This window comes from Papio anubis, chromosome 1 (genome assembly GCF_008728515.1).
Source record: "Papio anubis isolate 15944 chromosome 1, Panubis1.0, whole genome shotgun sequence".
Taxonomy (NCBI): domain Eukaryota; kingdom Metazoa; phylum Chordata; class Mammalia; order Primates; family Cercopithecidae; genus Papio; species Papio anubis.
Genome location: NC_044976.1, coordinates 192,293,164 through 192,311,764, shown reverse-complemented (window position 1 = coordinate 192,311,764; position 18,601 = coordinate 192,293,164). Strand labels below are relative to the sequence as shown.

The window sequence follows — 18,601 nt, the reverse complement described above, 5'->3', positions numbered from 1 at the left end:
ACAGTGCTGAAGAATTGAATTTGATAATTAGAGAAGTCAATGGTGTTTGAAAAATCGTTTTGAAATCTTGGCTCTGAGTGTGAGAATGTCGTTTTTCCCTCCTATAGTTTAAAAGCTAACTCTGCTAAAACCCAGGAGGGATAGGAAATGAATCTGGTTACAAACCAAAAGCTAAATTGCCCAGCCTGATCTAATTCTTCCAGGAAAAGTGCAATGCAATGGGGAAATAAGGAATGGCTAGGCAGAAAATCCAATTAGTCTTTTGCAAACTGAGTTTGCTTACACTTTTTAAGTTAAAAATATTCTTTAACTTGCCCTTTTCCTTCTTATCCAAAACTACGGCCTGAAGGTTATGTGATGAAAATGCATTTTCATAAACACCTTCATTTCACCGTGAATTTATCTATAGGACACTGAGATCTTAGTCCAACATTTCCAGGGTCTGTGTTCGCTTGAGTCCAGGAATTCGAGATCAGCCTGGGCAATATAGCAAAACCCAATCTCTACAAAATTACAAAAAAATTAGCCAGGTGTGATGGTGTGTACCTGTAGTCCGAGGTACCTAGGAGGCTGAGGTGGGAACATCACCTGAATCCAGGAGGTCGAGGCTGCAGTGAGCCGTAATCATGCCACTGCACTCCAACCTGGGCAACAGAGCAAGACCCTGTCTTAAAACAAACAAACAAACAAACAAAAAACAAAAAACATGCTTATTATGTCTGGAGGCACAAATAGGCAACCAGTTTTTCTGAGCCCTGGGAAGTAAACCCACAGAAAGATGATGGATACAATATGGTTCAGAGCATGGAAGTGTTCCTGCTTAACATGGAATTTTCCTGCTACAGAGGCACAAATAGTTCTTCTTTGATTTAAAGCAGTAATTACTTCCCTGGCTTGCCCACATCAGGCTGTCAGCCTTTGAGTACTGTTGCTGCTGTGTCACTGTCAGAATCAAATTACTAAAAAGGTCAGCATCATTAATATGTGGCTTGAAAGGAGTGAAAATGTCAGACAGAAAATCTATGAGCTTCTAGGGCCTTTCGTCAAAAACTTTGCTCTGGTTTATGTTACTGTTATTATTACTTACTTCAAGGTATAAACCATCTGTGGAAGCTTACAAGCCATATGATTATCTAACCTCCTTGTTCCTGGATAGAATATACTTCTTGAGAATTCCCAGCCAGATAGAAACTCCTTGACATCAGAGATTATTCTTCTTTGGATTTCAGACAGCAGTTGCCTAAATACATTCACAAATACTTAAGCATACATTTATGTGTTTAAAACTTACACACAGCTGGAAATATTGTGGGAAATAAGGGTCCACGGCAGAAGTTCTGGGACTTAAAAACTTTAAAGAGCAGGCCAATAATTTCAGTTGCAATCCTTGCTGAACCACTGACACTTCGTATGATCTTACAGCAGTCACTTAGAAATTACTAGCTTTTAAATTTTCTATAATGAAAATTGCTTTGTCTTTGATGTAACCAGAAAAACAAACCTGTAATATATAATTGAATCATAATATTCAGAATTTTTTTTTATATAATGAGACCCATTAACTGTCAGTTTGATACCTGGTCTTAATTAGAAATTAAATTATTTCAGAACAATAAGTAGTGGCTCCTAAAATTGCTAAGAACTCTAGCTTATACATTAAAAGCACTGAATTTTCATTTCATCTAGTTTGATGCTGCTAGCATGAATCATGACTGGATAATCTGTGTTTGCTTATTTTCTTGCTTACTTGTTTTCTTCCATCTCTCTAGGTCTCAATTTCCTTATTTTAAAAGTTGATATCCAACGTCTTTTGTAGCTTTAAAATTCTATGATTCCAAAGAAGATAGTATAAATGTAGCAGCATGTAGTGTATTTCAACCACCAGCTTGTCATAGTGAACAAAACCCCCACTATCTGAATCATCGCTTTAAGACTATGAGTTTCAGATTGGCTCCATGCTGCCATCTTTAAATATGTAGCTCCAGATAAAAGCAAGCCATTACAATATAATTCTTTTTTTTTTTTTTTGGTCATTTGTTTATCAAGCAACTTAGCTACGGATTAGCAGGCAGGGAACTCTTTAAGATTTAGGAACCAAGAATGGCCTATACTGGTGTGAGTATAATGTTTCAGAATATGTGTTGCCTGGGAAAGGAACAGTAATGACAAATTCCCCTTGCTTTACTACAATTTTGTCTAGAGTGGTCCTGGTTCTAAACTGACTTTGGAAATATAATAAAATGCATTAGTCAATATCAAAATTATTTATTTGCACTAGAAAAGAAAACAAGAATTAATATGATAAAGACACTTCACTAGTCATTATTACTACTAGTAGTTATATTATTACTGTAATCATTAATATATAATTATATTATTACTAATATAATTCAAATACCTGTAGTAATTATATTAATAACTATATAGTATAAGATGTAGTAATTAATAATAATATAATTACTAATACTACTTAGTATTAGAAGCAGAGGAGAGAACAAAGTCATGAAACATTAGTAAAAGGAGTTCAAAGGCAGAGAATTCCATCTTCTCATTTTCCTATACATTTACTAAAATGTTGGACTCTTTCCCAGAGATTTTACATTAGCCTATTTCTCAAGATCTATATGAAATAACATTTATTCCATAAAATCATTGATCTTCCCCAAAAGATATGCTCTCTTTCCTGCATTCAATTATACAAGCACTTATTGAAAACTTGGTCTAAATCAAGCCCTGCGTTTGATGTTATATAAGAACCTTATTTACTCCCCCTCACTCCATTTCCTAAAACCTTCATGGCGTTTTGCTTATACTGATACTTAACCTTTTGTTTATATTTAAGACACATATCATGCTCTAACCTGATTAGGGTGCACTTGTTTGCCAGCTTTATTGCAAGCCTAACACTATCCTTTGGACATTTTAGGTGTTCAATAAACATTTGGAGAATGACAATTGAGGCAGTAATCATTTCCATTTGTAGACCATTAAGCAATGAGAATAAGTACTTTTACCTCTAAAATTGTAATGCAATTGAATGAGAAAATACAAATTGATCTATAATAACTCAATTACATAGACCTTTGGGGATAAAGTTTGTTGCATGTGCTTCTATTACCAATGCAAATAAATAATTACACCTCTTTAAAACCATACTTAGGTTAAGTCAGGCAAAACAGCAATTCAGTCTCACCAACTGATCCGCTAGCATTAGCTACAAAACTGTCCTTTGAATCAAATGTTCTTAAGACAGCTGAGGATCAGGGAGCTATGAAAACAACCTTGTAAATTTTCAGCCTTGCTTGTGCACGAAGAAAACTCTCTATAAATAACTCCCACAGATAAAATTCAAACTCTGCAAGCCTTGGGGAAAAGTCAGGGGATTATCTAAATTGACTTCCTGGGTGCAAATCTGGCGGAGATGGGAGATTTGAGATCAGCCCCACTGGTTGGGAATTTCCCTAAGCTATTTCATGTGAGTCCTGATTAGGTCTTGGGATGCCCCACTGAGGGCGGTTGCAATTTATTGTGCTCTAGACACCAATAGTGGCTAATAGAGGAATAGGGAATCTGGGCATAGGTAGCAGTGTGGGAAGGGTGGGAAGGAACTTTACCAAGATGTAACTAAATGTAATTAAATAGCTGACTATCCACTCTTAAAGCATTTTACCCTAGTTGTAAGCTAAAAGTTAGCCTGCAACATTTTCAGTGGATGCAGAATAACAGCCTCTTCTTGCACTGGCATCACCCTGTGAGAATTGGGATCCGTGGAACCAGGTGATGGGAACACGCAGTGGGTTGTATTGCAGGAGAAGAACACTGAGTTTAGGGAACCTGAATCTTTTCTAATTGGTCACTAAGCTTTCCTGGTCTTTGCTCTGGAGTGAGACACTCTCTCCACTTTCCAGGGTGTTTAGTATACAAATGAACTAGAAGAGATCATTTGCAACAAAGTCCATGTCTCTGTTCACAAGAAAGGCAGAAATGTGAGACTCATGGAGAAATCTCTCCCAACACATGGCTCTTATCTTCTAAATGGCAAAGATAAATATGTTGAATGAATCAAGGGATAAATGTGTGAAGTTAGATAGTAATTAGGGATATGAAAAAAATCATAGTTTGGGCATGAAGATTGATAAGGAAAGCTGTTTTCAATAGGTTTGTCAGGGAAGACTTTTAGGATCAGGTAACAGTTGAGCAGAGATCTGAATAAACTGAGAAATACAGACATGTAAATATTTGCCCAAAGAGCGTTATAGGCTTAAAGGCCTATATGTTAAGGCCAAATGCAGGAGAAGAATGTTTGATGTACAGTAAGAAACCCAGTGTGGATTGAGCAAAAGGGTGAGTAGGAGGTAATGAGGTTGGAGAGTGGGTTAGGAACCAGATCATGCCCTATGCCCAGACTGGCCCTATTATGCCAAGAGAAGAATCTTCATTAGATTCTAAGTTTGATAGGTTGCATTTTATAAGTAAATAAATGAGCCTGGGCAGCTGACCCAGGATCTCAAGCTGGGCTAAAGTCGCTAAACAATGAGAGGCCCCAGGTTCTCCAAGAGAAGTGCACAACCGGGACACAGTGAAGTAACACAACTGCTTTGTCATTCACCACTCTTCCTCTAGTTCTAGCTCTCCCACACCCGGTCTCTTCCCCAGCGTCCATCTATCCATTTTTCTCTCCTATCTTCTAGTTCATTCTCTTTACACGTTTCTTGTCTTGATAGCTCCTTACTGCAATTCCCATTTCTCAAGTCTCCTGTCTTACTGCCCTTCCACCCCATCGTCAGCACATGAAAGCCTCTTCTCTCTCTCCTTACCTTTGCATCTCCCCGTAACGATGGTCTCCCTCATTCTCTGAAGCCCCATGGTTGGTGCATCTCTCATCAAGGAGCTGTGGAAAAAGAGAAGAGGCTTCCCTCCTTCACATGTTCAGGTAGGGGTTAAATACATTTCGCTTTTCAGGCTGAGGTCAGAGCATGGTACCCTATGGATATTGGGGGAAGGGAAGAATGAAGCCACACCGTGGTAGAAAGGACCTATTATCCCCAGTCCCTTGGCAAGAGCTGTGCCAGCACTTGCAAACAGTGTCTGGCACATGGTAGGTGCTTTGCAAACGTTTGTGAATATAATGAATGTGCTATTATAATTATCATAGTTGTCTTGGAGTATATGGGGTGAACATTTACATCTTAATTAGGCAGTATCTCAAAGCTGTTTTTTTTATTTTTTATGGGCTCAAGGATAAAAGTTATTTGCTTCATTTTGTTTTTTACAGGTAATGATTACCATAGCAGCACAGAAGCCAGTTTCTGTGTTCTTACCACCAAACTGTAGAACTTGTGACAGACAAGATATAAACAGCATCATCTCAGGTGACATTTCTAGACAAAAACAACAAAGTAATGCATTGGGAGATCCAAAACAAATGGCAAGTCAGTTTACATCTCTAAAAGTTGGCTGCAGTAAATTCTTATTTTTTCTGACTTTCATTATAATTTTAAACATGTCCTCACCCCCCATGCATTTCTTCCCACTATGTCACCACTTGCCGTTAACCTGTCACTGGGACTGGCAGGCTGAGGTCAGTTTTGCTCCTTTATCGAACAACCCTCAAGGTCCTTCTAGGTGCAAAGAATTGGGCTAGGTTCTGGCACTCAGACCTGCTGCTCACCTGCAGAGAGCCAAAGGGTAGTGGAGGAACAAACTTGTGCAGATAAGCACGGTCCAGGGTTGCAGGCCTGCGATGGGGATCCTCATGGGGTGCAACGAATGCCCAGAGGATGGGGGATCAGTTGTACATAAAGGTGAAGAGTAGAGTTGGGAAAAGAGCCAGAAAGGGCTTTATGGAGTGTGTGACACTTTAGTGAGCTGCATTCTGAAGGAGAGGTGTTTCCTAGGTGGAAAGGTGCAAAAGCAGAAATAGACAAGACTTAGCTTCCTCAGGTAATTACAAGCAATTCAGTATGGCAGCAGTGGAGGATGCTGGGCACTGCTGGGCACTGCTGGCAGTGAGGAGATGGGCACAGAAAGAGATGAGGTTGTAGAATTAATCAGTTGGGAAGCTGGGAAGCACTTCTGCAGATGTTCATGAAGGAATTGTGTAATGCTACTGTCCTGGAAGAGCTTACCAAGTACAATGCTTGTCTTTCTTATTTGGTTACACTAAACTTTAAAAGAAGGAATTAACATCTCCATTGGAGGAATGTACAGGTATTACATATGTAGATATGTACATATGTGCACAGAAGCCCACCCATGGCTGCACCCCAAACATTATAGGAAGACAGTAGTTGTTATTTCTTCAGAACATAGTTTCCCCCAAAAAAGATTTTACATTTTTTAATAAAGTTTGCTGAAGATTTTTTTATTACAAAAGTTAACACACTTTTTTAATTATAGAAAGGTAGAAAAAGAAAGTTAAACCAAAATAGAACCGAGAGAAATAAACATATTTATATTTCCCAAAGGAAGTTATTAATATTTTGATAATTTCCTTGTAGTCTTTTGTCCTATGCACAAGTTTAATTTGTTTGTTAACCAAAGTGTTAAGTCTGAATAGACTATACAGAAGGAAATAGTTCAATGGGATTTTACTTCAAATAGATATAGACAGTCATAAAGGTCATTCAGCAATATTTATTAATTTTCTATTATGTGTCAGACACAGTGCTAAGTGTTGCGATAAAGCAATAAACACAACAGGCATAGTGACTACCCATGCAAATTACCGTAGCAATGGGAAGGACAGGAAATAAAAGAGGTGTCATGGGGACAGGCAAAGGCTGGTAAAACTTTTGGCTCCCTTAGCAGATACTCCCCAATACCACTCTGCCCTTTCCCTTCATAGTTATGAAGTCACTGAGTGCTGGCATTGGAAAGGCCTTTGAGCTCTTGTAGTCCAAATAATAGTATTTCTTGGTTGGGACATCTTTAAGCCTGGCTTTTTCTCCCCCAATTCCTGAAGCATTATTGGCTTCATTAAGCTACCCCTCCTCTGGTAGCCAGTGCTCCCCCCTGCTACCTGCCCCCTGCCACCATGGCAACCCAAAGAACAGGAAACCGGAGGTGGCCCTGCCAGAGCTGTCAATCCCAGCAGGCATCTTCCTTCCTGCCACAGGGGTGATAAGACACAAGGCCAGGGGGAGGGAGCCCCTCTGGGCTGAACACTCCATGTGTTGTCCTTTGTCTTAGAAAAACCTTCACTCTTCCTCCCCTACCAAAGTAGCCAGTCACCACCAGCATGGAAAACAAATAAATAAGCTAAGCAAGGTCACAGTTATTTCTGCTGTTGTGAGATCCAGCATCACATGTAAACAGAGTTGGTGGTTTCTAATTCCCCACTGCCCAACACAAATCATATTTCCCTCCTCAGGCAGCACATCTCAAAATGTAGCTTTAGAAAGCCATATCTTTGAGTCAAGGGACTGTAGTTTCTATATATCTCCTGCCTAAATGAACTAAATATTCACTACATAAACCACTCTCACACCATGATTAGTAATTGATCACATCATGGTAATGTACTCACACCAGATTCCACTGCAGCCTGTTAAGCATCATTATGACACACTGGCAGGTCAGTGTTGGATAATGCAGGGATAGGCCCGTGTTAAGGACCAGGTAGCCTTGGTTGTGTTATCACAATGGGGCCTGAGAAGCCTGAGACAGCAAGAGAGCCAGGAAGTCTAAAGGGTTTGAGGAGAAACGATCCAAAAGGAAACTTTCCTTACTTCATCTATTTCGCACCATACACATTCTGACACATCAAGGGTATTCTCACAGTAACTGGCAATTCTATGAACTTTAGAATCCATTCAGGCAATCACATGTCTCTGTCAGCTGTACTAAATGTCTTTGAAGCTGGGAAATTCCTTTGACTCTGGTTAAATATTACACAAAACATGCTTGCTTTGAATGGGCAAACCACAAACTGTACAATAAAGTGTGGGAGAAAGAAAGTTGGACTTGGAGCCACGAGATATGAGTTTGAGTCCTTTCTAGTGGTCTGACCTTGAGTAATTACTGCTCTCTAGATTTTAATATCATTCATAATTGTGCTCTACTGTAATCTCCTATATAAAATATTTCCTGGCCTCTCTTTTCTACCAGGCCCTAGGCTGAATTAATTATATATATATGTATGTGTATATATATGTATGTGTATATATGTATATAACATATATGTTTTATTTACATGTTTAAAGTACACATTTATATATTTAAAATACATTAAATATATACTTTATAATAAAAATATATACATTTACATATATTTAAAAATTTATAAATACATTTTATAATATAAAACTTATTTTATGTTATGTGTATAAGTAAAATGTATTTTAATATAAATTTTTAAAAATATATAAGCATATTGTATATATTTTTTCATCTCCCTCACTAAACTGTGATTGCTGCAAGATTCATGGCTTTGATTCCGTGGTATTACTCTGACTGAACCACAATACAAAAGTCATAATAAGCATTTCTTAGGGGCTCTTAGGAGGCTCAAAGGTGATAGTACTCAAGCAAGTATTTCATAAACTATAGGGCTCCGTGTGATTGTAAGGTGTGGTCATTATTTGCACAGCAATATTATTTCTCAGTGTAGCACATTTCATAAAAATCCAGGAACTAAAGGGAAGAAAACAAGAAGCAGTCAACAGTGATTAACTCTAGGAGTGGGACTGGGAGGTAATAGGGAAGGTGAAGAAGAGGGGAGGGGAGGGAAGGGGAGACGAGGACAAGAGATGTCATATTCTTAATTTGTATTAATTTTCAATATTAGAAATGTGGATAATTTTTATATTGATACGTCTTGGTATTTTTTCAAATTGGAAAAATAAATGCACACAATTCTAGGAAGCTACTGCAGTATTTACCTGGCATGGGGTCCATGGACATCTGTCAAATGTTAACTGAAACCAAAGTCTCACTGTACTATTTATTACATTATTATTGACAAGAATAACAATACCTTTCTAGCTTTTATATTGCACTTTAAGCCTTCTGAGATGATGTTTATCATTTGCTCTATTCTTGCAACAATCCTGATGTTATTAGGGGAATTATCATTAACTCTATTTAATGAAAAGAAAAAGTAAGACCACAGAAACTTCATAAGTTGCCCAAGATTCCAAACACAGTGGACAAGTCAAAACTAGAATTCAAGAGACCTGGTTAGAGCCATCTGCAGTGGGTGAAACTTTTGGAGCCCTAAGGATATGTGCAATAGTCTCCAAAGACATTTTCTGTGCCCTCTGTCCTTGGCAGAGACCCAGGATCCTAGAAAAGCTGTTACTTACAGACAGATGGCTTCTGATATCTTATTTACTGCCACCCATTGTATCAGTCACTGAGTTTCAATGCATTGCTGAAAAAACATTGACAACCTACTGGCTTGAATCTGGACCCTGCTACTAAACGAGCTGCATGACTTTGAATAGTCACTTAACCTTTCTGAAAAGTCAGTATCCTTCTTTATTAAGTGGGAATGACACCACATGGCAGGCTCAGGGATGTTGTGAGCATCTAAGGAGATAATGTATGTGAAACTGCACTGTAAACTGTAAGACACTTTGTAAATGTCAGATATCTTACTTGCTTACATGCTTCTGGAGGCTACTGTGCAAAGGCACAGATTTCCACAGCCACCAAGGAAAGGAAATCTAGGAGGAAAAAGATAAAATCACTCTTAAAAGGAGGAAAGAACTATTCCTACTATATGAGCTTCCTCAACTTGCAATGATAGAACCCCAGTGTTCTATAATGTCTATTTACTTTTTCCTTGCTGTTCTCTTCTCTGCATATTATTCCAGCTGTGACAGTCATTCCATCAGTGAAATTATCAGAGCAAATAAATTTCACTCTCTGGGTCCTTTGACTGAAGTTCCACAATAGGATAAAAAGTATTGTAAATGCCTCTATCCTCAGTTACTGAAAGGGAAGCATCAAAATATTCACCTTCCTATTAAGTTTGATAACATTTCTTTTTATTAATGAATATAGGGACCTACAATCTGTCATCCAGTGTTGACTGAAAGTGTAGATTAGCTAGAACATGGAATCCCGCTATGTATTTGATGGTGCTTCAAAATCTTTCTGATAATGGCTATTAAAAAAGTCAAAAAATAACAAATGCTGGTGAGGTTGCAGAGAAAAAGGAACGCTAATACACTTTTGGTGGGAATGTAAATTAGTTCAACCATTGTGGAAAACAATGTCTTTCATCAAAGACCTACAAACAGAACTACCATTTCACCCAGCAATCCAATGCCCATCAATGGTAGACTGGATAAAGAAAATGTGGTACATATACCCTATGGAATACTATTCAGCCATAAAAAAGAATGAGATTATGTTCTCTCCATAGGATGGATGGAGCTGGAGGTCATTATCCTTAGCAAACTAATACAGGAACAGAAAACCAAACATCACATGTTCTCATAAGTCAGAGCTAAATGATGAGAACACATGGACACATAGAGCGGAATAACACACACTGGGGTCTATTGGAGGAAGGAGGGTGGGAGAAGGGAGAGGATCTGGAAAAATAACCAATGGGTACTATGCTTAATGCCTGGGTGACGAAATAACCTATACAATAAATATGCATGACACAAGTTTACCGATGTAACAAACCTGCACATGTACTCCTGAGCTTAAAATAAAAGTTAAATTAAAAAAAAAAAACCACCAAAATATATTTGATAGCTCATGCTGCATTTATACTATAGATCTGTAAGTAAAAGAAGAGGGAGAAAATGTTTTAAGGAAGGATATAATCCAGTGGTCAATGTAGGGAATATGACCAAAGGAAGAATCTATCAAAAAAAAAAAAAAAAAAAAAAATGACAGACTGCAGAGAGTAACCAAACTAAACCCAGGACTGAAGCAGGAATGACTGGAGTAGGTGTGTGTTTAAGTCATTATACTCCTACAGAATGAAATTCACACCCTGAACACTGCTTCTTTCTCTTATAACTTGTAATAGCTTGTCTGTAGATAGGAAGTTTTGTTTCTCCCAATCTGATCCTTATTCTTCCTGCTTCCTTGCCTCTTTGTATTGCCTAAGACCTTCAGTACAGTGATGATTAGAAATAATAATGGGCATCTCTGCCATATCTCTGACTTTAAAAGAATAAAAGAATAGATTCCAAGGCTGTTAGTATTCACTGTACACATTTATTAGATTCTCTTAATCTAAGAAACTTCTTTTAGTTTGTGAAGCGTTGTTTCAAACCACAAGGAATGTTGAATTTTTATCAAATGCATTCTCTGCATCTATTGAGTTGCTTATCTGACTTTCTTCTTGAATCTGTTAATGTGGTGAATTACTTTATAGATTTCCTAATGTTAATATATCCCTGCGTTTCTAAAATAAACCCTCCTTCACCATGATGAACTTTTTAAAAATAATAAATGGACAGGTTCAGTTTCCTTATATTTTATGAAATTTGCATTTATGTTTATAAATGAAGAGTTTGTCCTCAGGTCTCTTTTCTTCTACTATTCTTGTCTTGTTTGGCTGTCGAAGTTAGAATAGCTTTATGAATTGACTTGGGGAGTTTTTGCTTGCTTCCTTTCCTCTGGAAAAAATGCTTATAAGATGAAAGTATGTGTTAAATTCTCTATTGATAGGTAAAGTGTTCTAAGCATGTCTAGTTAATCAAGCTTATAAACATGAATATGCAAATATGTATATCTTCACCAGTTTTTATTAGCTTCATCTATCAGTTTTTGATGGGAGGTAAAAAAAAAAGTCTCCCATTATGATTTTCTATTTGTCAGTTTCTGTTTGTAGTATGTAATGATTATTATATTTTCCTGATGAACCTTTTTTGTTGTTGTTGTTTGTTTTTGTTTTTGTTTTTCCTCATTTTTTTTTAGACAGAGTTTCACTCTTGTCGCCCAGGCTGGAGTACAGTGGCATGATCTTAGCTCACTGCAACCTCTGCCTCCTGGGTTCAAGCGATTCTCCTGTCTCAGCCTCCTGAGTAGCTGGGATTACAGGTGCCTGCCACCACGCCTGACTAATGTTTTGTGTTTTTAGTAGAGATGGGGTTTTGCTATGTTGGGCAGGCTGGTCTCAAACTCCTGACCTCAGGTGATCTGCCCGCCCCGGCCTCCCAAAGTGCTGGGATTATAGGCATGAACCACCAAGCCTGGTCCTGAACTGTTTTAATCATTAAGAAATAACCCTTTTCACAGCTATTGTGCCTTAAAAACTAGATTTGTCTGATATTAATATTGCAATAACAGCTTTCTGTTTTCCTACTGTACCTTTTTAAAACATTTTTACTTTAAAATGTTCTCTGCTCTTACTTTTTAAGGTACTTGAATAACAGATCCATTTTCTTTCTTTCCTTTTCTTCATCTACTCTTTTGAACATATGTGTTTTATTTCTATTCTTTAACATGGATACCTAACAAAGTCCAATTCTAATAAAGATCTCTTATTGACCAATAGAGGAAACTTGGTATGCTTTAAATCCAATCCCCTTCCATTTTCATGTTATTTAACATTAGTTTCACCTTGTTTTCAAGCTTCTCAAAACAGCCTTTTTTGTTGTTTATACAATCAGCAGTTACTTTTAGCAGTTTTTTCAGTGAAAATCTGTGATTTATAAACTCAATCTTCCTTTACAGAAAAATGATTGTATTTCATCATACCTTTCAATGACACTTCAGCTGAACATTTTGCAAATATTCCATTTCATTCTGGCTTCTATTGTTGCTAAAGTATGCTATTAGTCTTAGCAGTTATTTTTGTGGGTAATCTGTCTTTTTTCTTGGAACCTGTACAATTTATTTTTTCTGATCTTTGTTATCCTGCATTTTCACTATGAAATTAATTCTGATTGGGATTACTTGCATAATTTTAATATGATGACTTACATCTTTCTGTAGTTCTGAAAAATTCTAAGCCAGTATCTTTTTGAATATTGTGTCTTCTCATTTTTTCTAACAGATATATATTAGATCTTCTTATTCTAACTTTCATATATTTTAATCTCTTTATAAAACACCCCATTTCTGTCACTCTTTCCTGCATTATAGACGTTTTATTCAGCTCTACCTTCTACTAAACTTTCTTCAGCTACATGTGCTTTAGTTTAACTCATCATTTGCTATTTTAATTGAACTATATATTTTTTTCATTTCTAGAAATGTCATTTCTCTGCTTTTTTCTTTTCTTATACTATTTTTGTTCTTGTCTTCTGATTTCTTTGCCTTTTTTAATGTTCTAACATGAATATTTTAAACATACTCATTTTCTCATTTTTTTTACTGAAGTGATCATTTTCTTTTTCACATTGTTGTTGGTTTTCCTCAGAATTTTCTTGTGTTGTCTCTTGTAACTTTTAAAAGTTCATCTTTACTGCAGGTGGGTTTCATTGGGAATTCTGTTGCACTGATTGATGGAAGTGCACTTACACAGTATTTTCATATTTGCCTCTGCCAGGGCCTCAGCATTTGACCAAAGCTAGTCCAGTTTTATGCTGCTTTCTAAATCTGGGGTTCCTACACCTTGTGGGTGGGGTATATTTAGACTCTACACACAATCATTATGTAATTTCAAGATTCTGAATTCTTACGTGTGTTATGGATAGCTAGTTCCTTGGGTCATTAATAGGTGGAGGTGTTTTAAAATCATTTTTCCACAGATAGAATCTGCTTTCAAGAATTGCAGCAATATGTAAGAGACTCCATTATAGTTACTCATCTCAAATGGCTTTAGATCTCATAACCTGTCCTCTGTGGGCATGAAAAACCCAATATTCATACATTAAAATATATATCAAGGACCTGTTGTCCCATGAGCCACTGTGGCTTTAGGCTATCACCATTTTTGACTTTGAGAATTTCTTTATTTCTACTACCTATGGAGTTCCTTTTTTGTCGAGCTTAGCAGTATATGTAACTTTTGTTGGCATAGTTTATCCACATTTTCTGTGTTTGGAGCATGAGGAAGTTCCTTTGATTGGATTTCCATTTTCAGGATATATGCATTTTCAAGATGTATCAACTTTGCAGTAGGGACTAGAGAATGCTTTGGAAAGGCACTGCATTTATGATATTATTTGCACTTCTGATATCCACAACCAGACGTTGATTTTAAAGCACATGACTAAACTTGTCAGATTTAGCAAGTAGAAATACAGGACACTCGGTCATATTAGGGTTTCAGATAAGCAATGAATAAGCATGGTCCACGCAGTATTTGGCACATCCTTATACTAAAACATCATTCATTGTTTATCTGAAATTCAAATTTAACTAAGCATCCTGCATTTTATCTGGCAACCCTACGTGTATCCACCTCTTCCAATTTGAACAATAATGGCCATTTGTGAAGAATCTCCCACATGTGTTCCATTTTTACAAGTGTCCTATTTTAAACAAGAAAGCTAAGCTCAGCTATATTTTTATATAGAATCTCTATTCAAGGCACAGGCATATTTTTAATCAAATGGCTCGATCTGGCAATTGAAGTCCAAACATTTTTTTTGTTTGATCTGCCCTTCTTTTGGATTTAATCAGCCATGTTTAAATAGACATTGGTAGAGTATAAGATTTTCAGACATTTGTTTAAGTCAGCTGATTTTAAAAGCAAGTGATGGAGCTCTCAGCACATGTTCAGTTGGCAAGCTGGTCTTCCAGAGAAAGACATTTTCTTGTCTATATTTTTCTGTTTGCTCTGTTGCCTGTAATGGTTACCTTAAATCACAGCTGTGTTACTCACTGGCTAGAGAGCCCTGGACAAACATTTTCTCTCTCAAGGGTTTGCTTCCCATCAGAAACCTACGGGTAATCATTTCCACCCACTTCAGGAACTGTTGTACTGTGAAGGAGTATAGGGAAGTAGAACAACACTGTACATACAATAAGTGGTTCTACATGACCACAGTTGAAACAACAAAGGTTTCCAAAACACAAAAAGCAGAACTGGGACATGTGCCACCAGATGAGGTGAATAGAATCTGTGCCCTCTCGAAAGATCCTGAAGTGGTCGTCCTTCGTGTGGAAATGGGGCTTCTTTGTCATGCTGTTCATTAAGGTCTCCACCCAACAAATGCTTCCCCCATTTATCCCCCATCCCACGCCTTCTCCCCTAAGGAGAACTCTTCATTTCCTGCCTTCTCTTGTGCCTGTACCTTGTCACTGGCAAGTGCTTCTTCCTTTAAGCCCAAGAACAGAGGGATGCTGTTGTATTCACATAAACAAGGAAAACAGGAGCTTCCCTAGAGACTTTTCCATTTGTAGTGCATGTGTCATCAAGGCCTCTTGGGAGTCATTACCCATTACCAGGAACAAATTAAATCTCTAGAAAGTGAGAGCAAAGTAAGAGGAAACCATGTACTACTTGCTTTTCTCTCCTTGATTCTCTTACTCTCAGGAACCAGAAAATATCAATACTAAACGTAATTATAAAATTGAATACAGTTCAGTTGAGAAACCATGGTCCCAAGAGAAAAGCAGCAGAGCTGTAGAAGGGAGAAAAAAGGAAGAAGGAAAAAAGGTTTCTCTATGAAATTCCCTATTTTAGAAACTTGAATTCATTTGCATGAGAATTACCTCGCCTTATGTAGCAGATTTATCTTGAAAAGTTGTGCATAATGAAATGCTTAGAAAACTGACTTGTATCTCACTGACAACCATTGAAATTGAAGCACTGCAGGTTCATCGTTTCTGTCTTCATTTGCAGTAGTTCCTGACACTTTGCATTTGTGCACCATAGTATTTAAAGTGAATCCCAATAAAATCAAGATTCCTTTTATAGTGAGATTACTCATCACTTCTGCCTTCCAACCTCCCAACATTTTCCACCCCCAGAGGTAGTTGTGCAAAGTGGGATAAGGGAACCTGGGATAAATTACTTAGGAATTGTGTGCCTCCAAGTCCCCTATGCATAGGAGAGTAATAGTGCCTACCTGTAGATTAGGTCCTTCTGCATATCTTCCCACAGCATGCCATAATTCCCTTTTCATCATACCCATCACTTTTGCAATGAGCACATTAGCATCTAAATTCACTATGATCTATAAACTTGAGAAAAGGGGCTGTGTCTCTCTCTTTCATCACTGTATCTCTTACAACTACCACAATGCCTGCCAAGTAGTACTTAGTAATTAAGTGTATCTATTATTTGGATTATTGTCTAGCCCAGAGATGACAAGTACAATTGATTCTCATTATTCATGGTAGTTGTGTTCTGTAAAGTTACTGCAGGCAATGAATTAGCAAATACTGACCCATTGTTCCTAGAAGAAATACAAGGTTAAGTTCCTGTGAGCATCTGGTCATAACATTTTTGTCAAGCAGTGAATACATAAGCTTGTTTTATGTGTGTTTCTCTTTACAGACACCTTATTTAATATGTAGTATTGATTCATTAATACTGAATTTATGGCCACTCCTTATTTCTCAAATAATGTCCTTCACCCTTCTACTTTAGGCCTCAGTACAAATTTGGGCTTTTGCATTACTAATGCAAACTCTCCCTTACTAATCTTCCCATCATTTATTTATTAAATTCCTCTGCTTCCTTCGAGGCCCACACAACTCTCATGTTTTCTTAGATGACTCCTCAGATTCACAGAGACAGAAATAATTCTTTCTCTCATAAAATATGGTTTTTAGCAGTCATCACAGAGTTGTATCAAATTTTTTTGGATGAGTAATTCATTCCAATCAGCTTATAAAATCTTGAAGACAGAAATGAGGCATTTTTCATCTCTGAATCCGCAATAGCTTCAGCGTGGGTCTTTACATATATGCAATCCACAGTTGCTTTCAAAAAGTGAATTCAATTGATTTTCTCTTTGTCACTTCAGGGCAGAAAGTAGGCAATATAAAGCAGAGATCTTCAAAACTGCAACCCACTTGACTATACAACCAGCTTATCGCCTCTCTACAGAGCCAAGAATTCCAGGAAGCCTGGTCTTCTGACTTTGCCCCACCTCTGCCCAGAGACCTCCCCACTCTCAGGACAGGAATAGAATTGTTGATATGTTCTGTAAACCAAGACCTGCCCTTGTAATGTATAAAATCAAATATGAAGTCCTTTCCTTATTGAAAGGAAATTCCTGCTAAACTAGATCTCCCAGCTGCATATAATCCTTTCACTTTCAAGAGAATAAGCTCAGAGAATCAATGTTGGCCATTTGAAGCCTCTTTCCTCAAGCTTTCACTTGATGGGTAACAGCATGGCACCCCTGAGGCTTTTTGGTTAAGGAGCTCAGCCTTCTGACCAAAGTGCTCCTGCCCTCCAGGATGTACCTGCCTGCCTGAGAGAAGAGAACTTTCCCTGGAAGGCTTGAGCCAGAGTCCCTCTGGGGAGCTAACATGAATGTGATGGAACAGCAACAAAATGCCTCTAGATCCAATCTGTATTGCTTTGACCTATTGTAGGTATTTGAAATATTTGTATTCCTAGTCTGTTTTTTTCCTCACTTGGCAAAATGATGGGGAAGTGGAGTGAGTGGAGGAAATGGTGAAGGTGAATATGAGCCAGATCAGAGGGAGATTCTTCAAAGTGGTTGAATATATCACACAGAGATGCCTCTGTGTTAGTAAGAAATTATCTTCAAACACTTCATGTAAATACATGTAAGTGATGAAACTCTCAGATAAAGCAATCAAACCCTCCTGTGTGGCTTGTGGAATTAGTCTTACTGCTTTCTACGTAGGTTGCCCAAGCAACACTGTAGAGAAAGATGTCAGCCTATAATTATGTGGTACTGGGAAGGACGGGTATCCTCTCTTCAGAGCAAAAGAAATCTAAATAATTATTTCAAAATTCCTTAGCCCATTGCCTAACAAGCTCTACTTTTCCTAGACCCACTCATTCATCAGTTCTTGTGAATGGAAAAGTAAATTTTATTTCAAGGGACTGAATTCCAAGGAACTACATTCCCAGAACCATCAGAATTTAGAGCTAAAAGGGACTTGAGTCAAAATGTTAGTCTAGTTTAAAAGTTAAACCTTTGTAAATGTAGAAGCTGCGTCTCAGAAAAGACAAGTGTGAGTTACCCAAAGGCACACAGGCAAGGCTATTAGAACTCAGATATCCCAACATCCAAACCTGATGTTCTCCATGACACCACCGCTGCACCAGGCTTGTGTGCTGGGTATGCTGTTGGCTCAGCACTCCTCTTTGCATGCTCCCTGCTTCCCGCCTTATGCTGCCTCTGTGTTCCAGAGGCTGGAAGCCTGAAATCTACATTTCTCAGAATCCCAGCCCGAGTTATATTTCAACAATGTAAAGCAACCGCAAGAACTGGAGAACAGAGAAAAAAATAGAAACTATTAAGTTTTCTGCAGCAGCAACAGGCAGTTGTATGCCTTGTGTGGGCTTGCATACACTGTAGATGTGACACTGTCCAGAAGCTTTCAGGTATCCTTCTGCCACCAATCATACCCCTTGGTGTTGTAGCAGCTAAGAATGTTAGTGAAAGCTTCCTAAAGTTCCTTAAACTTCCTGATTTCTAGAATGTCAGTGGTAGTATTCCTTGACCTTTGATCCCTCAGCTCCAGTCTATAACTCCTTATATTACATCTCTTTCTGGTTAAAATATCCAGAATGGTTTCCCAGTCC

General features: G+C 37.8%; 1 long non-coding RNA gene across 2 annotated transcripts in view; it reads right to left on the bottom strand.

The window, feature by feature from the left end:
* Positions 1-629: 629 nt before the first annotated feature.
* The window catches only part of LOC103879927, a 93,105-nt gene continuing 75,133 nt past the window's right edge, over positions 630-18,601 (bottom strand). The window contains exons 4-6 of one of the 2 annotated variants that reach the window (XR_002518903.2): positions 5,322-5,381; positions 4,818-4,891; positions 630-664 (exon numbers count right to left, since the gene is read on the bottom strand). This is a non-coding gene — a long non-coding RNA (uncharacterized LOC103879927). Of the gene's footprint in view, positions 669-4,817; positions 4,892-5,321; positions 5,382-18,601 lie in introns of both variants that reach the window. The other variant, XR_002518902.2, reaches the window with a different exon arrangement.